The 26,291-nt window shown below is 37.9% G+C and overlaps 1 protein-coding gene across 3 annotated transcripts in view; it reads right to left on the bottom strand.

Moving 5' to 3' along the window:
• The window catches only part of fut9 (fucosyltransferase 9 (alpha (1,3) fucosyltransferase)), a 95,820-nt gene that overhangs the window by 53,809 nt on the left and 15,720 nt on the right, over window positions 1-26,291 (bottom strand). For 2 of the 3 annotated variants that reach the window (XM_031901681.1, XM_031901682.1), the window contains exon 2: window positions 13,420-13,487. The exons of the other annotated variant lie outside the window; for it this stretch is intronic. The gene's annotated coding sequence lies outside the window, so the exon portion shown is untranslated. The remainder of the gene's footprint in view (window positions 1-13,419; window positions 13,488-26,291) is intronic. 3 annotated transcript variants of the gene reach the window in all.

Raw genomic sequence — 26,291 nt, forward strand, 5'->3', positions numbered from 1 at the left:
AGGAAAGATAAGGTCAGATATTCAGCCATAAAGTCAGTGTCTAAACAAATCAATGATCGCTACAATAAACTGTATATAGCCTAAAAACTAAGCTGATGATTCTTAGAAAGCCAATAAAAGACAGTAAAACATTGTTCTTTATCTAGAAAGGTTAGTGGTTTACAATGCACTGAATATGTATGTAAAAACCATGAACAGAGTTAGTGGCACATTATGCTAGCAATTATACATTAATGACAGCATGATTTCTATATAAACATTAATATAAAAAGACATGTTTGAAAAGAGAAAGTAAGGATTATATATAAAAGAAGGCAGCTATGCCTAATGTAGTCTGAAACATATTAAAACATTTTCTTACAGGTACCTTACAGGTTAATTGTTTCTTATTAAGGTAGGAACCAGAGGTAGGAATTAGGTAAGAATTAGAAACCCATTATTTACTAACATTAAACTTATTTAAGGGAAAGGCTCCAAGATGCCTTTAGGATCATGTCACACAAGGAATTTGTCCACCAGTGGAGAAAGTGCGATTCTGCCGCATTCCAAACCATCTTTTGCAGCACAATAGAAAACTGCATTTCCACACCATAATCCACCCAGTGGAAGGCAGCACATCTACATTTATCCACTGGAGGAAAAATCTGTGACACAGCCTAAAGCCAACTTGGATCCTGTCTCTGAAACAAGTTAAATGTTTATATTAATAATGCATTGCTAATTCCTAACTCATTCATTCTGAATGGGACAATGGGAGTTGAGAAATTGGCAATTGACAGTAGCGTTATTTTGTATTAGGCTGCTTATTGATATGTACTGTAGAGCCTGGCAGTGTTTCTCTGGAGGCATCAGCAGCCTACAAATGTTCAAACTAACCATATCAGAGCTATCCAACTTTCTACAGAATGGGCTGCTAATCTAATAAAATCTACAGCAGACATTACTGTAAGGATTTCATAAAATGAAGTTTGTGGAGCACATGGGCAGTCTAAGGTGCATAAGTAGGGTTCATAGGGTTGATTTAGTGTTCAGGTCTCCAGAATGAAGCAGCGATGCAGCTACATATGAACCAGATCCCTTGATTCATTTATAGTTCTAAAATTTTAGAATGCCCTTTTATGGTTTTACAAAAAATGTTTTTAATTTTATTTAATGGTCCCAAATATGCTCAGTGGGGGGACTGATGTCTGTGGAGGGAGGCAGCATAGGATTATATACCTTTTGACAAGGAATTTGCAAGGGTCCTATTTCCATATGTTCTTGGAATAAAGGCTTTTTTTTTTTACAATGCCTTGTAAAGAAAATGAATCACGGAATAATGCAGAGTACTGTGGGAAATGGAGTGGTGACCAAAGAAGATATTACTACTACAACAAATAGCAAAGTAACAGCAAGTGACTTTAACTGCTTACCTTGTACCCTGGGCTGGTGCCCCTGTTAGGAGAAAACCGCACCAGCCCGGGGTAGCTGTAGTGAGCGATTCCTTCATCCACATTTCTTCTGCCAGCAAAATCCCTGGGCCAGCGCATGCGCATTAGAGTGAATAGCCGACTTTGTTGCCAACGCGGAAGAAGGAAGCACTGCAGCTACCCCCGGCTGGTGCTGTTTTCTCCTAACAGGGGCACCAGCCCAGGGTACTAGGTAAGGGATTAAAGTCACTTGGGGGTGCCCAACACTTTGGCACCCCCAAGTGACTTAGCCTTTCCTTCTCCTTTAAAATCAACCCCATAACATAATTTAAATCTGTAATTAGTGTTTATTGGAAAGCTTCTTATATGCTTTCATGATGCGAGTTTTATATTTGGGTGTAAAACCCCTTTGATTTCTGTTAGCAAATGCAAAAATGTGCACTGTTCTCAAAAAGTGATCACCTGCATGTTACATTTGTGAAAATATCAAAGGCAAATCTCCTTTTAACATCAAATAATTCCGTTCACTAAATACCTCTTAGGGAGGCAGCGTGTATCAACAATTTCAATGTATAATAGGTATTGATATATAATTACACTTAACAGGCAAGGCTGTGAAGTCTAGCTCCAATTACTCACAGTGGAGAAGAAATTGAAGTGGACAATTGATTAGACAAGATGAATGGAATGCAGATATGAAGTTGATTTAATTACTGAGGAGTATATAATTAGTATCTAAGAAAATTATCAATCTTTGGTGAAGTTCCCTTTAAAAAAAAAAAAAATGTATCAAAACACACTTTATATTTTGCGGGTAAACTCAACTCTGAGGTGTTCAGGAAAACTGTGTACAATAATATATTTCCAAACATCGCTGTACAACACAATAGATCTTGCATGTTCCTTTTGCAGTGCAGGTCTACTTTTAAGTAAGTTATCCCAATGAGACATTTTCCTCAGCTGCTTTGCCAGCTGTTACAGTGGCACGGAAGATGGAATTATGTTATGTTGTTAACTTGTATGTTGTTTGACAGACAGAAAAATACAAAGACACATGGCAGGTGTAATGGCACCACAAATATGAAAATGTGTGCACCAATGTCCTTAGGTTGTATCCTACATCTGAATATACACTTGCATTCTAGAGAATAAATCAAACCTCTCCATCAAGTTTCAAGTGAAAAGCAACAGCAACAATAAAATATGTCTCAGTAAAGAGACATATATCTTTTATCAAGCCCACTACTCAAGGCCCCCTGTTGCTCCGGGCCTTGGGACTAATTTATATATAGTTATGCTATTCCTTACTTTTATGTGTATGCAGTGCTGCTAGAAGAGTCAGGCAGAGTGAGTTACACCCATAGAGCTAACACTCTAAGTTCTACTGCCAGAACTTCAAGGAAATCAAATGAGTTCCTAAGGGTTTGATATGGGTATTGAACCTGGGCCCATATGAGTAACAGGAGTATGGCATAAGGATGCCATTCTTCCCAAATGATACCACTTATCCAGTCACGTAGAGTGTAACACATTTACAATTTCTATTTAAACAGCACCTGAAGTTATAAAGGTAATGTGGAGCTTGCTGTGTTTTACCAATAACTTAAATTCCTACAAATTACCCAGAGACAGAAAAAAGTATTCAAAGAGGAGTACAGAATAAATAAAAAACTATTGTAGGATAACTAGATGAAAATGTAAATGTAAAAATTATAAGCAATTGTAAGGAGTAAATGTGAGTATTGAGTTATATGGTATTTGAAGTAATGTACTGTAGATCTCAGCACATCACAACATTTTTCACCAGGCATTGATTCGTGGAAAGTTTCTGCATATCTTTCTTTCCTGAAACGGGCGACAAAATTCACTGTGGAAAAATTCATTGTGTGAGGAAAAATTGTCGCCCAAGTCAAAAAAATTAGTTGTGCGCATCAAAAAAATCTTTTGACGCACACCAATTTTGTGCATTTATCGTTTTGCGAATCGTTTGAAAGATTCACAAATTTTTCAGCGAAGCAAAACAGGACAGATTGGCTCATCACTACACAGATGTAAAAGTAAAAAGGATAATCTCATTGAACATTTTGGACTCTCCAGAAAATCGTTTTCTCATAGGCCTGAACTGTCTCACAATATGCCTTTGATGCATCTGAACCATTTCTTTTGAGTAGATTCCCAGACACTAGAGTTGGGGTGTGTAAGGAAGCTCAGTATGGAAGATAATGGAGTTGTACAACAAATCAAAATCCCTGTAGGGAGCTCCATTTCAGATATACATTAGGCAGAATACATACCTAAAACAATAGGCTGTCTGCCTCCCTAGAATAAAGCCCATTATGAGACTTCTTTCAGGTAAACAAAAACTACTGATGTCTTCAAAAATAAAATGTAAGAGAATTTTTGTGATGATACAATTAAGAAAATCTGTTGTAGAAATGACAGAGAAAATTGTGCAAGGCAGTGTTTACCACTTTGTCCACTTGTTCCCAGAGTACACATGATCTCAGTAGCTTAAATTAGGGAAAGTAAGGTAATTTAAAACCACAAAAAAAACTACCACAAAGCCTACACCACTTTCAAGGTGAGGAAATTTAGGAAAGAAAATTGGCCACAATAAGCTGTGGAGAGCTGTTACCACTATATGTTGAGTTTAGAGGTATATGGAATCCGTTAGAGAGACAATAGACAATCTGTCTCTGCTATGATGGCTAAATTATATTTGAAGTTTAGGGCCTGATGAATATCTAAAAAATGTAAATAGGAGTGAATATAGAATTTCCAGCTCTTTTGCAAAAGGCTGCACTGGGTAACTGTGCATGTGGCCATCTGCCTACAGCATTGCCCAAGACCTGTAAAACATACAGTATGTATATGTCAGACACTGAATAAAGCAGGTAAGGTAACAGCCAACTGTATACTAAACTATTGTGTGTACTGAGAAAGATCTGAACAAACTGGAACTCCAGATTTGGACAATGGTATTTTAGCCATGTTCATTAAAATTACCCATTTGAGTTTTATGTGATCATAATGAATTTATTGAGATTAGCTAACTGCATGTGTAACTGCACAAAGCATAATCATTCGTAGGAAGATAAATGCTGCACTATTTGGATATATGACTAGTAGTAATAAGTAGTTAGTGTAAGCATGAACTCTGTTAATTACTAAACTACAAAGAATATGCTAGGAGCCACAAAATATGGCTAAGATATTAGATATACAGTAGGTGATTAAAGGGGTTATAAACCCAGCCATGATGCTGTCCCACTGCGCCCCCTAGTTTTGCTGTAGAAGTTGTCAAGGAACGTAATTATAGATGCAGGAAAACCCACCAATGAGCATTCTGCTGACTAAAAAGTTTAAAGTTTCTAACTCCAACTGCAGGAACAAAGAACAGGGAGCCAGGTTTATACAGATCAGCTGGGATTCTTATTGGAGAACTTCTTTCATTTTAATGCAGCTACTGGCCCTGGAGATTTGGGGAAAAGTTTAGGAAATGGTTTGTTGTGCAATATTGCTTTAAAAATATGTAGGGACCCATAGGGTTAAGCTCTCCTATGGCTTTAAACCCTACCTCTTCACATATTCTATTGTTCTATTGTTTTTGGGCAAAGCCCTTTGTACTTAGGTTTCAGTTAAGTCACTGTACCCTATTGGTTTAGTTAGGTTGACCACACCCCTTGCAGACTAATATAGTTTCTAGCACGGAGGTGTGGCCTCCTCTTTAGATGCTTCTGCTTCTCAGATGAAGGACCACTGAGCCTGGGAGCAGAACATAGGTGAACATAGGCCCCATATACCCCAGAGGATACCAACCCTCTGGAGAAGTCGGGTACAGGGCCCCGTGAATGAGGTTAAGCAAGCATAGCAGATCTGTCATAGCACTTTCTAGGAAAGTGATATAGTTAGCTCTAGTAAGCAAGGGCATTTTATTAGCCCCAACAAAGGAGAGTTAGTTCTGGGCGTATTCTCCTATCCGGCAATGTTGCCTCAGTTTAGGGCCACGGAGTAGAGATAGGTGACAGGTTAGAATAAACCCTTATCCCTACTCACCCAGAGGACTCATATACTAGAGGTTATCAACCTGAGGGACAAGATATCTTCCCAGGCTATATTCACAGGGGTATCGAGCTGAAAGGTGTATTTACCCTGCCCAGACTTTACCAAGAGGTGGGATAAAACAGTGTACACCCTCTCTTCCTTAGACTGTACTATCAAGTAACATCTACCTCTGCTTGTTTGTGAGTATGTGATAACCCAGCATTCCATTTGTCTTGGAGAAATAAATTTGTACTATAGTTAAACTGAAGAACCCTTCTGGCGTCCATATTTACTAACTTGCACTAGCTACACCCTTTTGCTCCATCCTGGTCTTTTCCACCTAGGGAAGGCCCATCCTATTAAAGAGAGTCGCATGTAACCCATGCTCTAGCCTTACCCCTAGCCTGGGTTTTAACTATTTCATAGCTAAACAAGTGTTACAAATACAACCTTGATGTTGCTGGACTACAGCTTCAAGTAAACTGTCTTTTCAGAGAAAGAGCCCTGTGGATACACTGGGAAGGAGGAACTACGACGACATTTTGTTTTTTGTCTTGCCTCCAGAGGTGTCCAGTTTTAACCCCATGCATCTGCAGTGACAGGACAAGCAGTCTACAGAAATGCTATTTTAGAAATAAGAAAATACACCAAAAGTAATCAGGTTGCAAGTTTAGACAATTTAACCCCCATATCTATCTCACATAAAGGACTTCTTGTTTATCATTAGATGCATGTCATAGAACTATAAACACTGTTTGAAGTAGATGGAATTCCCATAGTCCACCATTATTCAAGTAAAAGTTTTGTTCAAAGAAATACCAGCATAAAATCACTGTGAATTTTTACAAGGTATTTTTTATGAATTGTTAATCAAATTTACAATAGGCTTCTTGTGGGCAAGATGTCAAAGTCCTTTATGTGACATAGTTATATTGTCTAAACTAACAACCCTAGGACTTTTTTCCATTTGAGAAAATAATGTGATTTTGGTATAAAATCCCGATTAACATTAGATATGCCCACCACTCTAAGGGTTAAATTGTCTGGAAAGATTCAGACAGTAAGAAGAAGAGAACCCTTAGAGAGTACCTCAATAGGAGTGAGTCCCTGTGAAACAGGACAGCTAGTAAGAAGTTTACCCTTATTCTAGTTCAGCAATGATTACTGAACTATGCATAGCTTGCAGGTAGCGATGAGCAAGTCTGTTTTGCTTTGCTGAAAAATTATTTTGAAACATTTCCGAAACAGTGAAAAATTTCTAGAAAATGTTGCGTGTCAATAAATTGTTGCGCAAGTAAAAAAAAATCCTTTGCAGCAAGTTTTTCCGCTGCGAATATTATCGCCCATTTCACTAAAGAATCCACCAATGGCAAAACACGGAAATTCACTGCGAATCCATGCCTGGTAAAAAATTCCGCCCATCACTACTTGCACAACCTCCCTCTATGATTTCCTAAATAACTTGGGTATGATATGACATCATTGGAGTTATGTCCAGTCAATCAGAGCTGTACATGTTACCAGCATAAACCTCTAGATTTTCTTACAGAAATCTGAAAATGATACCATATTCCCTTGCAACAGACACTATTCTAACAAATCAATAACTATCAAGAGTCTTGTTTGCTTTTTTAATTACACTGTTTTATTTTATCACCTTATTTAGTATAAATTACATCAAATGTTTTGGTTGAACAAACTTAATTCAGCAAAAATGAGTATAACCAAAGAATGTATTATTTGCATCTTAGAGCAATAGGGTTGTTAAACTAATTCCTCACTTTGAGTGCTTTGCCAGTGGTTAATGACATCTGAAAAAGCCCAGCTTACAAAGATTTGGAATGGTTCATTACAAGGAGAAATGGAAGATGAAACTAAATTGGTTTTGAATTCTCCGTGCTCTGTTGGAATTTCCAAAATTCACTATAAAACAGCTATCCTAATGAGAACAGACGGTGTATACAATATTAGCTAAGATGGAATGGGAGTCGCTACTATCAGTCCAGATGACCAGTGACAAGTGTTTTAGAGGCACATTAAGTGCACGTAATTAATCAAATGTACATCAAAAACCTTGGTGTCATTTCACTGAAATTACAAAACTTTGAACAGAAAGTAATTTTTAGGCTATCATCGGCAGATTTAGATTTAGAGTTTAGATTTTATAACATAAAAACTCACCCACATTCTATTCATTCATATGGGATTTCTAGAAGTGTTTATTATGAAATTCTGACCTTTCACCCATTGATAAATATGCAAAAATCCCATAGGAATGAATAGAACTGTGCTTTATCCCCATGTCTGAATCCAGTGTCATATAATAAAGGAAAAAAATGACATAATTATCTCTATATGTAAGATAACAGCAAGGTTCCTGACATAGTGCTGGGAATCATTGTTCTCATTGGTCAAGTGTGGTTTTTAGTCAGTAGAAAAACTAGTCTACAGCAAAATTAGGGGGCACAGCAAGACAGCATCATGGCTGGGTTTACAACCCCTTTAAAGTGCAAGAGAAGTGACCAAAGAGAACACTGATTCCCAGCAGTATGTCAGGCATCTTGCAACATCAATGTGCATATTGTATCCGCACGCGCATGTGAGGGGAGGGTGCAGGGGTGAGGTGGCTGGCGGGGTTGCCTAAGGCAGTCGGTTGGCTTGCTCCTCCCCTGCATTTTGATCTTAGCTATCCTGTTGTGAAGTTCCATTTTCTAGCACTGAGTACAAGTTAAAGTGACACTAAACCCAACCATAAAGCTGTCCCACTGCCACTCCCTAGTTCTCTATAAAAGTTGATGAAAAAAATAATTACACATGGAAACCAATTCACCAATGAGAATTCTCCTGACCAAAAACTTAATTATAGATGCAAGAGAATAGACCAGTGGGAACACTGATTCCCTGCACTATGCCAGACATCCTGCTATTATCTTATATATAGAGATGATCATGTCATTTTTTTCCATCATTATATGACACTGGATTCAGACATGGGGATAAAGGACAGATTTATTCAGTGCTGGGAAACTTTTGCATTTTAATGCAGCCGCTGGCCCTAGAGATTTGTGGACATTTTTAGAAAGAGTTTTATTGTGCAATATTGCTTTAAGAATACAACCCTGATGTTGCTGGACTACAGCTCCCAACATTCCACAAACTTGTTATATGTTACATTATTGTGGGATTTGTAGTACAGGAACAGCTCAGTAAAGTTTGGTTGAGCCATCCAGGGCACAAGGGTTTAGTACCCCTTTAAGCACAGTTTCCCAGCACTGAACATGTCTGCACTTTATCCCCATGTCTGATTCCAGTGTCATATAATGAAGTGAAAAAAACTGACATAATTATCTCTATATGTAAGATAACAGCAAGATACCTGACATAGTGCTGGGAATTAGCATTCTCACTGGTTAATTTATAATGAGGTAGAATTGTAGAATTGTCTTTTTATATTTAATATGCTTTTTGGAAACTTCTATAGCAAAATTAGGGGGTGCAATGGGACACCATCATGGCTGGGTTTACAACCCCTTTAATAATAACGCTGGAGAAGGTTGTCATAGGGACAGCCTAACTAAATGAAACATCCAGGTTTATGTTTTTATTGATAATTGCATTATTTCCAGCTTCTAAACAACCACGCTACCATGCCATATATTGGTGGTGGATAGAAAAGTAAATCATTAACATGCTTCAGCTGATCCATCAATACCGTACCTAGGGGCACATTTACTAATCCACGAACGTCCGGAAAGCGGGCGAATGCGTTTTTTTCATAATGATCGGTATTTTGTGATTTTTTAGTAAATTGTCGTGACTCTTTCGTAGCTGTTACGACTTTTTCGCAAATTGTCGCAACTTTTTCGTAGCATTACGACTTGCGCGAATTGTCGCGACTTTTTCGCAGCTATCGCGCCGAGTACGAAAGTTTCGGATTCATTTAAGCTTCAGTATTGTGACTTTACTTGGGCCAGGTTGGAGCTGCAGAGTGCCATTGAGTCCTATGGGAGGCTTCCAAAATCATGCTAAGTCTGAAAGTTTTGCCCGCCGTTTACAAGCGCTCAATACGAAAAAGTTGCGACAATTTGCGCAAGTCGTAACGGCTACGAAAAAGTTGCAACAATTTATGAAAAAGTCGTAACGGCTACGAAAAAGTCGCGACAATTTACGAAAAAGTCGTAACGGCGATGAAAAAATCGCAAAAAATACGAAAAAGTCGCAAAATGTTCGTTTCCAATCCAAATTTTTCCCATTCGGATTCTAATTCATGGATTAGTAAATCAGCCCCTTAGTGTATGCATTATTTTAATAAGAATGCCAGGCTTGTTTGCTCTTTGTGCCCAAAAGAGAGATGGCAGGGACTCCAGAGTAACCAGGGCTTTCTTTTATAGTTTACTTTGAGCTGTCCCTGTAAGACTAAAGTACACGGAAGATGTATTAAAAAAATTAAAATTAAAAATTAAAGGGACACTAAATCCTGCTGCACAGCACTGCTCAACCAAACTTTACTCAGCTGTTGTTGGACTACAAACCCCAGAATAATGTAACATATAATGAAGGGTTGTATTCTTAAAGCAATATTGCATAATAATACTTTTTAGGCTCTCCAGTGCCAGCGGCAGCATGAGAATGAGAATCCCATGAGAATGTGTAAATCTTGCTCCCTGTTCTTGAGTTGGGAGCATTAAGCACAGTTTCCCAGCACTGAACAAACCTGTCCTTTATCCCCATGTCTGATTCCTGTGTCATATAATGAAGGGGAAAATTACATAATTATCTCTATATGTAAGATAACAGCAGGATGTCTGGCATAGTGCAGGGAATCAGTGTTCCCACTGGTCAATTCTCTTGCATCGCTGGCCACCAATGAACCAATGATAGCGCCCATAGTTCTTTAAAAACTGTATCACGGCCGGGCCCCCTTTAAAGCGTCCGGGCCCGGGACAACTGTCCCCCCTGTTTCAAAGTACTCAAAAAAAACCCCAAAAACATTTTATTGTTATGTGACTTTTTTGCATTAGAATAAATAAACATTTAACTAGGGATGCACCGAATCCACTCTTCTGGATTCGGCCGAACCCTTCGTAAAGGATTCGGCTGCATACCGAACCGAATTCAAATTCCACGTTTACGTGACAAAAAGTCATGTGATTTTTATGATTCGGACCCGGTTCAGCCAGGACCGTGGATTCAGCCGAATTCAAATTCTGCCGAAAAAGGCCAAATCTGGGATTCGGTGCATCCCTACATTTAACAATATGCCTATAATTTAGTTTTTGGTCAGGAGAATTCTCATTGGTGAATTGGTTTTCATGTGTAATTATTTTTTCATCAACTTTTATAGAGAACTAGGGAGTGGCAGTGGGACAGCTTTATGGTTGGGTTTAGTCGCACTTTAACTTGTACTCAGTGCTAGAAAATGGAACTTCACAACAGGATACCAAAGATCAAAATGCAGGGGAGGAGCAAGCCAACCGACTGCCTTAGGCAACCCCGCCAGCCACCTCACCCCTGCACCCTCCCCCCACATGCGCGTGCGGATGCACATTGATGTTGCAAGGGGGGGGGGGGGGGTAAGAAAGCACCAAAAAAATACAAATGTTTTAAAGTAATTTAAATTTAATGTACCACTTGTAAACATGTGTTTGCTTCAGAATGATTACTATAGTTTATGTAAACAAGCTGCTGTGTAGCCACGGCGCCAGCCATTCAAAGCTGGGAAAAGGTGCAAAGGCACAGGTTACATAGCAGAGAACAGATAAATTGCATAAAACCCTATTGTATTCTACAGAGCATATTTGTTACCTGCTATGTAATCTGTGCTTTTTCACCTTTTTCCAGCTTTGAATGGCTACTCCCATGGCTACACAGCAGAGTTGTTTATATAAACAATAGTGGTGTTTCTAAAGCAAGCATACAAGTTTTACCAGCGCAAGGCAATAGTATATAATATATTAATTACTTTGATACGCTATCATTTTGTGGTGTTACTGTTCCTTTAACTACCTTGCCAACACAGTAGACTGCGTTGATGTCAACAAAAAAAATAACATTTACACATTTTATCAAGTACAAAGGTGTTTCTGCAAAGTCTACAAATAAATATGTAACTTTTGTAAACTGCATACTTGAATGTCATTAAAATATTCTACATATCTCATAATGCATACACACACACACACACACTCTCTTTCTTACAATAAAATTGGCATGAGCTTACATTTTGGAATTTGATCCTGACATCTGGTGATGCTCTGGTCAACTGCCAACTTGGCTAAATATCGTTAAAACCATCTGTTTATATGGCACTTGCTTTACACAAGAAATACAGGTCCAAGAAAATAAGTCATTCTTTATAATGCAGTACAACAAATCACCTCTACAAAAACCTGATGTTTCCTGACAAGTGCTGTACTGACATTTCCTAAAAATGAAATGTGAAGGAACACAACTCATATAAAATTTATTTTAATTTTTAACAGACATAAAGAGTTTTTTTTGTACTTCAAAAGTTGTCTTGTGGGTTGTAACCTTAGACAAAACACAGTATGCTCCTATAATGCAGTTCTGAGTGTGACACATGTTGAGTACAGAGCTTTCCTGCACCAAATCAGAAATCCAGCAATAGATGCAGAGAGAAGTGTCAGCAGATGCAACAGAGGCTGTTCTTACCATCTGCCTTAAGGCTAACTTGCATTTCTTAAACGGGTTGTACACCCAGCCATGATGCTGTCCCACTGCGCCCCCTAGATTTTCTATAGAAGTTGCCAAAAAATGAGAATTTTACTGATAAAAAAAGAGTTCATTATAAATGCAAAAGAATTGACCAGTGTGAATTCATTACATATAAAAATAATATGTAATTTTTTCCATTCATTATTTGACACTGGAACCGGTTTGTTCAGTGATAGGAAATTGTGCTCAATGTTCCCAACTCCAATTGCTGGAATAAAGAACAGGGAGCTAGGATTACACACATCAGCTGGGATTCTTATTGGAGGATTTCTTGCATTTTAATGCATCCGCTGGCCCTGGAGTTTTCAGGGGAAATTTTGGAAAACTTTTACTGTGCAATATTACTTTAAGAATACAACCCTGATGAAATTGTGCTTAATGTTCCCAACTCCAATTACAGGAACAAAGAACAGGGAGCCAGATTTACACAGATCAGCTGGGATTCTCATTGGAGGATTTTATGCATTGTAATGCAGCCGCTGGCCCTGAAGATATGGGTTAAAGTATTAATTGAATTTTCCATCACAACATCACCTGGCTGGACATTTCACAACCTCACTGTCCTCACTGTGAAGAAAAACCTATGCTGCTTCAAATGAAGCTGCATAAAAGAGTGTTCTCTGGTCCGTTAATTGTTTTTATGGTAAAAAAAAAAAAAAAGATCCCCTGACTATAATCCCCTTTAACCCTTTCCCTGCCAAGCACGTAGCTCCTACGTGCTGGCATAAAAAGATGTTAAAAGCCGAGCACGTAAGAGCTACGTTTTCTTTATCTTGCACTCGATCTCTGCGCTCCCTGCTTAATCCGAGTGCAAAGAACGAGCGCAAGGTAAAGAAACCCCTAGGGAACGAGCAGAGGGGGGTAACTAGTGGCCCTTGGGGCGCGATCGCCATGGGGCCCCATAGAAAAAGCCAGCATGTAGTTCCTACCTGTCCGTTTTCTTCTGCTCTCCCTCTCCCTTCCTGTGCTTCCCCCTCTGCTCCCCACACACATACACACAGCCCAGTTTTCGGAAGAGCTGTCCAGGTCAAAACTACCTCCCAGTTTTCCCAATTTGGAAACCCGGTCATGATTCTTTAGGACTGACACAGTGATTGGCCAATCGCCATTCACCGCATCACAGCCCCACTTTTCATTCAAATTATTCCAAGTATCTGGTCATGTAAAGCACCATGGTTACATGTTTTACTGTATTGCCCTTTATTATCCCACAACTGTGAAATATACTCACCCCCTTGAAGCACATACCCAATACCCAAACAGTGACATCAAACTAGACAAAAATCGACACAGTCATTCCTAAACGGGAACAAAACAAGAATAAGAAAATGAAGAAGGTTAGAATCAGAAGTAAGTGAAATTAGAAGCACATAACATAGGATGACCAACCTTGTAAATTCCAAATTTAACTCATATTGCCACTCACAGCAGCTATACATTACAGCAGCATTACTATTAATTACTACAGGAGTAGTAGGAGCAGGGTGAGTAATCAAACAAAAAAAAACTGAGAGATTATTGTGAAGCAGGCTAAAATGAGAAAAAAAACTGCAAAGTTCTACTCCTCAGAATCCACATTCCAGTATCTTGCATTTGTGGGATCTAACAAGACTGGAAAAATTGTCTGAGGCTGACATGTATTGTGAAAAGTAGGTATCTCCATATATATAAAAACAGAGGTGGTTCCGAGGGGTTAGTTATCTTAAGAGCTAGTAAACCCTGCTGCTCTGCTCTGCTCTTGGATTACAAATTCTAAAATAATATTTAATAATAATTGAAGCATGCTAGGAGCTGTAGTCTGGCTCCTACCTGCTCTGTATTAATCTGGCTCCATGAACTTTGTTCCTGCAAATGAAGTTGGTTGGAAGCTTTCTGCACAATTTCCTTGTTCCTGAACAAGTCTGCAGAACAAGTATGCCCTTTATCCCCATGTCTGGTTACAGTGTAATATAATATAGAAAACATTTACATAATTATTATATGTTGCTGTTATCTTACATATAGAGATAATTATGTCATTTTTTTCCTTTATTATATGACACTGGAATCAGACATCCAACTCCAAAGAACAGAGAGCCAGGTTTATATAGATCAGCTGGGATTCTTATTGGAGGATTGTTGTGCAATATTGCTTTAAGAATCCAAACCTGGTGTTGCTGGACTACAGCTCCCAGCATGCCTCTACCTTCATTATATGTTACATTATTCTGGGATTTGTGTAAAGTGCAACCAATGATATTTTCAGACTCCCACCTGTGTGTAGGTGTTCAGATTTTAATGAATTACTTATTGAATTCATTGTGAAGCTGGTACTGGCAGATTAATAATAAATACATTTTATTGAAATACTTAAATAATATATTTTTTTAAAATCTCTATCCCTTTCCAGAAAGCCTAAACTATACATACAATCACAGCAGCAGTTTGTTGAGTCACAGTTATGGGTTTTTGAGTTGAAGGATGATGAGTAGGAGTAATTTCACCCAATGAACCTCCTCTACTGTGGTTTTTTTTAAAAAAAATAGTGGATAGTGTCTGTCTAACAGCTATGTCACTACACACTTCAGAATTCTACACACTACAGAATTTTAATAGATTTTCCTTCATTAAAGCACAATTTCTGAGCAAAAATCAGATGCTACAACTGACTGCTGGCATTATCTGTAATTTGTATTATTATCAAATAAGATAGCTTAGCTAATACAAGTACAGGATCTGTTATCCAGGAAACCCATTATCCAGAAAAATCCAAATTACAGGAACAGCAAACTTCATTTTAATCAAATAATTCAAATTTAAAAAAAAAATATTTCCTGTTTCCCGGTAATAATACAACAGAACCTTGTACTTGATGCTAACAAAGATATAACTAATCCTTATTTGAGGTTTAATTAATGTTTAGGTGATTTTTTTCAGTAGACTTAAGGTATGGAGATTCAAATTATGGAATGATCCCTCATCTGGAGCCCCCTTATGTTCCAAGCATTCTGGATTTATTATATTCAGTCTCCACCCTCATTTACAATTCTCCATTCAAATGCTGGTAATTTATCCTACATTTTTCACATTATATATTAATCCCTGGTATAATATCCCAGAACACACAGCAGGAAAAATGCTGGTTCAGTTTTATATATGATAGTGTAACATATGGTATGATAAGTACAGTGCCATCTCAAGAAAAATACCAATAGGATTTATAATATATTCTATAACACACTGATGCATAATACTTTCTGCAACACGAATCAGGATACATAAAGTGCCAGTTCCATGTGTAATAATGCTGTCTTGTATGTTGTAGGCCAGCCTTCATTAAAATCTGCCTATAACAGCCAGGGCTGAGTACATTGTAACGCAGGGAACTTGTAACCATTCTGGCATTCTGGTTAATGGTTGCTATGGGTTACTAAAACTAAAACACACTTTGCATTTATTATTCCATTTACCCTAAGGAATCTTACAGTGTCAATCACCATCACAAAGAATTTGTTTGGTGGTTTATGATTTGATTGTGGTTTATGTCATATAAATGCTGCATTGTGGTTGATCTCCTTGGTGAGGCAATGAGGTAAATGGAGGGATACAAGTTTCTTTTTTAACTTGTTAGCACAGGTCTTTAGTAATATCACCAGAATGTCTCATAAGCCACTACTGATTATAGTAAATCATTGTTTTCTACCCACAATAAAACTCAATAAGAACATTTTTAAAAACCCTGTGTTTTGTAGAATAGTTGAAAGAATTTTGGACATGCATCAAGGGTTTCATAAACTAGTTACTAAATGGTTTTACCAAATAACCTAAGGGGATACGACCACAACAACATATTTTTACTGTGAGGAAAATACTAATAGAGACAGTAAATAGGACAAAGAATACAGTAGGTTAGATTTTATTATTTACCCTCATACATATCACAGACATTTGGATGCAATTCAAAAAGATTATACATATTTGTCTAAACTCAGTTTAGGAGTAAGTAGAGCATTTTCCACTTCTCAGGCAATCAGAGGATTTTAAACTAGTCATAATTATCAAAATGTATAACATAAATAAGATGTACTTATATGTGTGCACTGTATATAAAGATATGTATGTAAGAGGTCTTAAAATATAATGCTAAATGTTTGCTGTATTTATATTATCTATATCCTTTTTGCCAAATCATCTAACACATAAGTAGCCACTGACTCTACCAGTAATATATAGTAAGGCTATAAGAATAGTGTTAACGGTTGTTTATATTGTTCTGCAAATCAGCCACTAATTGCATATTTATTTTGAAGGTTAAGGTCATTCACTAGACATTAAACTTAACCAAATAAAAAAGCTTTTGTTTGTACTGAGATGAAGTAGCCTACTTGAATTTGGAAAATATTCAGCGACTTCATGTCTTATAGTATTATATAACTACTGTATAAATGAAAGCCCTTGTAACATATGCAGTGGTCTTCTTGCTGTATGTACAGATGTGTGTTGTTCATGTTATGACTAAATAGTATGCAAGGGTTTACATCATAGGCTAAGGAATAAACGATAGGTATCGGTGGAATGTTTTACACTGTTAATTCAGGAATGTAATTTAATGTAGTTCAAATAAAGTGTTGGGAGTGAAAGTTTTTCATTTGGCCCCAAACTAAGGTTATTCAACCCAAAGGACAATTTCACAGTGCGGGAACTACCCATGGGATGCGTTTCAAGCAGCAAAGTGTTTTTTCATGGATATTTATCTTCTTACAAAGTAAACCATACACTGAGGAACTATTCCATTTCCCTTCAGTGAATAAGTAAGAATGACTACTGTAGAGTTATTTAAAGGAGAGCTATACTATATGTAGAGTATATATAATGGCTAATTTATATCCTAATAAGTAAAACATGTACTTTTAATAAATTATATTTATTTTTTCATCTACCTTGAAATTTTGGAGGACTGCACCCAGGCATTGAATGACTTAATTATCATGAGTGCCTACCATTTGAACTATACTCTCACCGAAAGTAATGCGCACTCCATTAATGTCCACTTCAATTTATTGCATTATAAATATACATCAAATCGACTTTTCGGTCCTGGTCTGGGACCTTAATCAAGATGTTACACACAATAAAACACACATATAAGGAACTCCACCCTTTATAGGTAATAAAAGCCCCACCCACACAGGTGAGCACCAGTGAACGTGCCCCATCAGGCTAAACCAAAAAATACACCCACTATAGACCTGTGACCAAACATTACAAATACAAAACTAAATCAAAATGTTAAAAAACTTATCAAAGTATGTATTCACAAATATACCAATATCCATATGTCAGGACTTGATACTACACAGTACAAAATTGCGGGGACAAGGTCTCCAATTTCTTTATCCAAAAGGATTCCCGCTGCAATAACAACCGTAACTGATCACCACCCCTTTTAGGCATTGGTATATGGTCAATGGCGATGTATTTAAAGGTTGGTAGTCGGTGACCCACTTCCAAAAAGTGCTTAGCCACTGGTTTAGAGGACTTATTGTCCCGGAAAGCAGTATTGATGGCTGATCTGTGCACATCCATTCGTAACCTCAACATCAAGTCAGTCTTGCCTACATATGACAATCCGCACAAGCAGGTAATCAAGTATATCACGTGTGTAGTAGTACATGTGATTAGAGATGTAGCGAACCTCACAAAAAAAGTTCGCGAACCCGTTCGCCAACTTCCGCCAAAAAGTGCGAACTTTTGGGAACCCCATAGACTTCAATGAGAAGGCGAACTTTAAAACCTAGAAAAGCCATTTCTGGCATGAAAACTGATTTTAAAGTTGTTTAAAGGGTGCCACGACCTGGACAGTAGCATGCTAGAAGGGGATCAAGGGCAAAAATTTCTCTGAAAAATACGTTGTTGACACAGCGTTGCGTTTTGTGCTGTAAAGGGCAGAAATCACACTACATTTCTAAACTTGTGTAATAAACTGCTTTAAAACGTCCGGCGTCTACATGCCAATCAAGTCGTGTAAAGGTTACAGCCGGTTCACACGCAAAGACAAAACGCTGCAGTAGTGGATACGGAATATATTATTGCTGGTGGAAAAACGTCACTCAGGTGATTTTATTGCAATGCAATGTCACTACTATGTGTAACGTGTTTGGTGCACTACTATGAACAACAGCAAACAGCACTGGACACGTTAAAGAACAGTAAAGGTGGCCATACACGAGCAGATCCGCTCGCTTGGCGATGTCGCCAAAAGAAAAGGGGGCGTAAGCACAAGATCCATCAGGGGAACAGACCCCCAAGAAAGTAATTTTTAACTTAAGTTCCCACCCCCTATCAGATATGGAAATGTGCTTACTGTCCAAAGGACTTTCGTTTGTACCTACACAAACCACACAAACACTGGATATCATGATTAATATCCATAGGCTCTAAAGGACTACTAATTGATGAAACCAGAAAGGAACATATTGTTAATAAACCCTTCCCAAAATTGACAAGGTCAGAAAGGGAAGCAAAAAATTTAAAAGTTGTAATTAGACCAGCAGACAAGGGGGGTTCGATCTTCATACAGAATTATACTGACTATCGCACACAAAAATTCTGAGACAATGAACTTACGAGTCAGTTTACAGACGCTTACCTGGGGATCCTACATTTAAATTCAAAAAGCAAATTGATCAGATTCTGCAGATGGGTCTTTCCCTGGGCCTCCTCAGTTAAGTACCTTTTACTACACACTACCAAAAATCCACAAAAATCTCACATCTCCTCCTGGACATCCTATAGTTAGTGCCCGTGACTCTATACTACAACCTCTGGCTATCTTCAAAGATCACTATCTACAACCCGTGGTTCACAAAACACCCACTTACATTAAAGACTTTCTAAACTTTCTAAAGCCTGTGCCCTACCCATGAACGTCAAATTGGCTACGATGGATGTCATGTCACTCTATACAGTCATAGCCACAGAAGAAGGCATCACTGTGATAAAGGAAGCCCTTTTGAAACATCTGGATCTGAAATCTCCAAGCACTGACTTTCTCCTCGACTTCCTCAAGTGTTGTTTGACCATGAATTATTTTCAATTTTAATTCTCATGGCACAAGCATGAGTTTGAATGTTGCCCCTTCGTTCGCTAACCTATTCATGTCACACTATGAACAAACTATATCACACACATATGGCACACATATTTACAGACTGTTTCGTTTTATCGATGATTTGTTCCTACTCTGGACTGGCACAGAAGATCAATTCCAACACATGGTACAGGAACTGAACTTACTTCCCTTTACAATACATTTCACAGCAACTATTGATGACATCATTGATAACATCAGATCTCATTTTTGGACCTTACAATTTCTGTAACGAATTTGGAGGTTAGTACCACTACCTACAGGAAAGAAACAGATCAAAATACATTGCTACACCACACTTCATGCCTTCCACCTCACCTTTTAAACTCTATTGCGTTTATACAAATGATACTGATGGCGAGAACTAATTCTGAAATACCACAATTGTACATACAACTTGATGAACTTATCAATAGGTTTGTACAGAGGGGTTACAATATACAACCCTTGCTTAAGTTTAAAGAAAGAGCTTTTACTTATACTCAGAGGGACCTACTTGAATCTAAGAAAACAAAAAAAAAAACTAAACACCAAGACGAACAACTCACTTTCCTTACTACTTTTACACTGGACATTAAACCTTTAACCCAGGCCATACACAACCATTGGTCTGTTCTTGGAAAGGATAAGAGTCTCCCTCCTGTCTTCAGAAACCATTCTCGCATTTCCTACAAACGGGGAAAGATTTACTTGTCAAGACTGATCCGGTACATCAAACGGATAAACCAACCATGTGGCTTAATACATCCAAAGTCGGTAGCTACAGATGCCCCTCTTGTACTAAACGCAGCAACCTAATTACAGGATCGTCTTTCAACCATCCTCATACTGGTAAGACTATTTACATCAAAAACAGATTAACCTGTACTTCCAGATACATTAGTTATTACATCAAATGCCCTTGTTGCCAAATTTATGTGCCCCAAATGATCACCACGTTCCATGACCGAATGGAACCACAGGTCGCCCATAACAGCCACTCTGGACACAGGCAAAGCTGATACTCTGATTGCATCCCACTTCTTAACACACAAGCATTCACTGGCCAGTCTACAAACTATGATCATTGACCATGTACCCCTCCATAAGAGAGGGTAATCGTGAAAGACTTTTACTACAGATGGAATTACGCTAGATACACAGACTAAACACACACTGAATCCTTTTGGTCCTATCCTACTCTTCATTTTACCTACCGTGTATATCCTTGCTATTGAAATGAATTTTCGTCTTTTTGCTTGATCATCATGTTTCCATAAGTTTACCTTTGCTTTCCCTCAGGTACACCACTAGGAGGGTTTTAGTATTTATGAGGGTTTTAGTATTTACAACTGCCTTAGTGTATGATGGACAAAGGTCAATTTGCCCGGTATATCTGTTTAATCTTTACACTAGTGTGCATTTTTTCATTTATTCAATTCATTAATTCTTTCATCTTATGTTTCTTTTTCCTTTTTTTTTCCTTATTTTTCTTTCTTTAATTTCTTTAATTTTTCTATTTTCCTCTTTCATGTTTGTTCTTGTCTTTCATTTTTGGTTCTGCCTTATTGAACACCCTTCCCCTACTCCTATGCTTGTCCGATGTTTCACTAAAGACTTACCTTTTCTGGTCCAACTGTGACAATTCTTGTACTCACTTTACTTCAATTAAAAACCCATACGGATTACCACATTTCTCTTGAACGCATTTTCATGATACTATTAGATCACGCATGCGGACCGATGTAAATTGAGCTTTAGCGGGCATAGGAGGGATTCATGTGGAATGCAATGTTGGCTAAAGTTCCCCAGATGAATAGGGGTACAGCGACCGCATTTGCAACCTAGTCTTAGTATGACTACTTTGACTTGGGACCCCCACAAATGAGTAAGTGGTGTGGCCATTCAACAAATTTTACGTAAGCACAACAGAGACCTTATCCGCACACCCTGGCTCTCCAAAATAATTAAACACCTGGTGCACACTGCTGGAGGGATTGGCACCCTCCCAAGTCCAATCTAGCAACAAAAGCAAATGGCACTCAGAGCTGCAAACAAGGGAACAAGCCTTTAAAATTTTTATAGCAGAGGTGCAACGTTTCGGGGCAAAATGACCCCTTTATCAAGCCCTTTATCATAGCTCAGATTAAAGGATAGATGATGGACACCAGGAGCTCTTGCAAAACAAAGTAACTGTTTATTTGTCCAAGACAAAGGTGGCAATGCAGGGCAAATCAATACTCACTCAGATGAGGTAAACAGGCATGCAGCGATACAACTGATGTTAAAGCAGATTAAGCAGTAGAAGTATGGTGTCTTCCGGTTTATCCCTTCTCATAAAGAGGTTGGGCAGGGTAAGACAACCAACAGAGTGACAGGAGGCAAGTTTATCCCTTCTCTTGGTAGAGGTAAGGGCAGGGTTAATTGTTGGTCTATGTCCCTGACACTTCTGTGTCCCTAATCTAAGGCAAGCAAGCCTGTAAGAGACTTCTCCTTAAAGGTGCCCATACACCTTCAGATCCGCTCGCCTGGCGATGTCGCTGATTGGCTGATTAGCTGCCGAATTGGTCTAAGGGACCGATATCGGCAGCTAGAATCGGCCCGTGTATGGGGACCTTTACTCTCCTCTCCTGGATGGAGCAAATGAGCTGCTCTTTCTGTTCTAGCTTTACCTCGTTCACAGGGCCCTATCCCCGACTTCACTAAGGGTACAAGAAGGAAGATCCAACCCTTTCCTATCACTATATTAAAGTGTGGTAGGGTGTGGTCTAGCCTTTAACCAATAATAAGGTATATGTAAATACCAACTAGATACATTTATCCTGCCTAGTGACAAGGGAGAAAAACATTTACCCTATGGGTCCCTACACATACTTGAAACTGAAGCCCCCAATATTACTGTATCCATGTATATTAAGAGTGATGCAGCCTCCAGTTTGCAGGGAAATGGTCATTTTCAAAACAGTAGTTTTCCAAAAGTAATGGCGTTTATGGCTAATATGACGTACGTTTTTTCACACGTGGTAACAATTTGTGCGCGCTGCGTTAATTAGCATGCATTGCATCAAATACTGCACGAAAATAGCCTCCACGACTTAAATAGCGCAAACAACATCGCGTCTAAATTAACGCAAGTATCCTTTTAGTGAACTGTGGGTTAAGTTGCGAAAAATAAGACACAAACATTTTTTTAACGCATGTTATAAATAGCACTCGTTTTATTGCACTTTAGTGAATCAACCCTTATATGTACTAAATATATCTTTTCAGAAATATGGTTAAGAACTGGTTCCTCACATAAATAGACTTTATTGTCATTATTGAGATTATTTTTGTGAACAGGTTGTACTTTGTTTTAAAGAGCTCTGTGATCTAATTTTAATGGATATTTGGTTAATCTATTATTTGTCAAAGAATTTCTATAGACCTTCCATTATGATCAACATTCACATCAAAGGGTTTTTCTCGGAACCAAAGGTCACTACAGGAAGGCTATTCCTTTTCTGAGACCATATCTAACTTGGTTATTGAAATATAACTGGAGGCTATTGGCTTATTCTAAAATGTAACCTTTTTGTTAGACAAATGGAATGGAAGCCAATAAGAGACTGCTTAGTGGCACTTTCAGACTTCAGCTTCGGTGTGGATTGTTAAAATCTGCTGATTAAAGAGAGATGAGTTACTATGAAGACCCATTTGGGCATATTATATGCTTTAAATAGGTTTTGAAAACGCAACCCAGTTATTCCAAGCTTAATGCCAGATGCTATGAAAAATTTTCCTACCAGCACTCGAGCCACCATTAAACTTTATATCCTATACAATTTATAATTAACAATATTACACCACAACTAAAGCATAACTGAATGTTAGCATAAATGTTGTATATTATGTTTTGGGTTTCAGTACCAGCCCAAGGCAACCACAGCCCTTTAGCAGGGAAGATCTGTGCCACCAAAGATGCCCCCAGTCGCTCCCCATCTTCTTTTCTGCTGATTCACTGCACATGCTCTGTGTTATCTGAATTTTGTGACTCACTCAATACAATGTATATTTATGGAATATAGGATGCACAGAACCTTGATTTGATATTCAAATTCCAAAATCCTTGGGCATGGATTTGACCAAATACTGAACCAAATCTGAACCCGCATGCTAGACTGAAATAACCAATGTGCAAGTAAAAAACGCCAGAACATAGTGTTCAGACTCAGTTCTGCCAAGTGGTACTAAAACTTACTACACTGCACTGTTCAATTAAACTCAGTTCTTGCTGGACTACAAATCCCAGAATAATGTTATAATATACCGGTAATATTATGAAAGTTACGTCAGACTGGATGCTGTAGTACAGCAACATCAGGGTTGTTTTCATAAAGCAATATTGCTCAATGAAACTTTAAAATCTTATCCCCAATTCTCCACATTCAGCAGCTGCATTTAAGGGACCCTGTCACCCAGATATAAAACACTGTATAATAAATATGCTGTTCAAATTAAACATGAAATCCAAATTCTGTTTTTTATTAACAGTATTCAAAATCCCAGCTGTCAATTATATATTACCGTATATACTCGCGTATAAGCCGAGTTTTCCAGCACACAAAATGTGCATAAAAAGGAACCCTCCGCTTATACTCGAGGCAAGTAGGAAAGGCAGCCCGTATTACCTCTCGATAGGCATCGGGCGCGTCCAGAGCAGTTGGCACGCACGCGCGGGCTGCCTTTGCACGGGGGGGGGGGGCGCGCGACAGATAATACAACAGGTACCACTAAATGATTCTTTTTAATCATTATACTAATAATCAAAGTCAGCGGTTCTCAACCTGTGGGTCGGTACCCCTTTGGGGGTCGAACGACCCTTTCACAGGGGTCGCCTAAGACCATCGGAAAACACATATTTCCGATGGTCTTAGGAATAATTTTATGGTTGGGGGTCACCACAACATGAGGAACTGTATTAAGGGGTCGCGGCATTAGGAAGGTTGAGAACCACTGATCTAAGTGATTGCCAAAATATAGCACAGCATCACGCCACTGATCCTATTATGAGAGACAAGACATCATATAAATTTGATAACTCCTTAGAATCACCATATACTTTGTAGGTATCCAGGTAATACGGTGCTGCATTCATGAAAGGATTCAGTATTTTTAGTGGTATTTTAGCTCTGTATTTAAAGGGGTGTTACAAATAAGGAAGACTTTTATAAAGTCTTTACATGAATAAGTAAAGTATAAGTAATCCGGCAGTTTCTTTTAACTGTATATGGGTTCAGCCCCATCAGGTTTTTCAAAATTAAAATGATAACATTTAGGTGGTTGGCCGGTTGGACAAGTAATCCAGCGCTGCCCTCACTACTTTGCCCTTACTACTTGGACACAAGCTAGTGTGCAGGTGTGTTAAAAGAAATGGATGCCTAGGCTTATACTCGAGTCAATAAGTTTTTCCAGTTTTCTTAGGTAAAATTAGGTACCTCGGCTTATATTCGGATCGGTTTACACTCAAGTATATACGGTACCTGCCATACCTCTATGCCTTAGAAAATTTCCATTCAGCACTTTGTAGATGTCACTACTCTCCTCACTTTCCCCCTCCCTCCTCACCATCTTATTGTGAAGCCAGTGCATAGGCATGGGCATCAGGTCCCCCATTCTGGCACATGGACAGGATTTTGGCATTATGCAAAGCTTTCCTTACTAATAAAATGGCACCTGGCTGCTTGCTGTAGTTGTGTAATTCCAAGACTGAAGGAAAATGTATATAGTGTAAGTGAAGTTTATTATGATTGGCTAACCCAATAGAAAAGAATTTGAAATGATTTCTTAGGGTGACAGGTTCCCTTTAAAATGAAAAAAAAAAAACCCAAAAAACGCCAATGAGGATCAAATTTGATTTGTATAAATCTGGCTCCATATTCTGGAATTGGAAGTATTATGCAGTTTTCCTAACACTGAGTCTGTCTTTTATCCCCATGGTTGAGTTCAGTATTATACTGTATAATGAATCAATGACATAATAATCTCTATACGTAAGATAGCAACACAATTTCTGACACAGTGCTGGTAAGCTTTTCTATTTGTCATTAAGTTTTTGGTCAGTAGAATTCTCACTGGTGAATTTTCATTTATCTGTAACTATTATTATTATTATTATTATTATTATTATTATTAACTTCTATAGAAATCTAGGCAGCCCAGTGGGGCAGGGTTATGTTTGGGTTTAGAACCCTTTTAAGTAAGCCCTGCCCCTGTAGAACTTATATACAGTACATATAAATGTATTATTACTATAATTAGCTGATAATATTATCAAATGAAAATAACTTATAACAAGTGGTCTTAACAAAAGTTGATAATACATGGGTAAATTGCTAACAATTATTTTTTTTAATACATACAACTTATTTCTAATTTACTTACTTAATTCAGCTATTCATTAGTGTTGTATTTTGCAATTATGCCAGTTCATTTTGCAAGATATATATGGTGCATCCAGGCTACAATAAGTTATAAACAATTGAAATGAACATTAGTAAATGGGCATCAGTGAAGTTATTTTTCTTGTAAGTTTAGGCAACATTATAGTTGTGACATTTTTTCAACTCAGATGCATTTTGTACATTTTTACTAAAAGGGTCATAGTCCTATGAATATAATTATGCCTTTTTAAATCTAAAGTGTTATTATAATTGTTATGTAATTGTAAATTAAAATATTCTATCTTGTTCCCTTTTATAAAATATAACTGTCAAGTAAATAGTGAATTCTGTGACCTTATTGGTGTTATCTATCAACTGTAGATTTTGTTATTTCAGATTTGAGTCACAATCTCTGTAAGAACCAATCATTATAATTTTAAAGCACTTTGCCATTTATAGTCCAGCTTCAACTTTATAATTTATTTATCTATTCAATTTTTATCTTATATTCAAAACCTGATGTGTCTTTCTCTGCCAAACTGGCAACTTCTTCATGGAGACATACACTGGGAT

The sequence above is a fragment of the Xenopus tropicalis genome, chromosome 5 (genome assembly GCF_000004195.4).
Source record: "Xenopus tropicalis strain Nigerian chromosome 5, UCB_Xtro_10.0, whole genome shotgun sequence".
Taxonomy (NCBI): Eukaryota; Metazoa; Chordata; class Amphibia; order Anura; family Pipidae; genus Xenopus; species Xenopus tropicalis.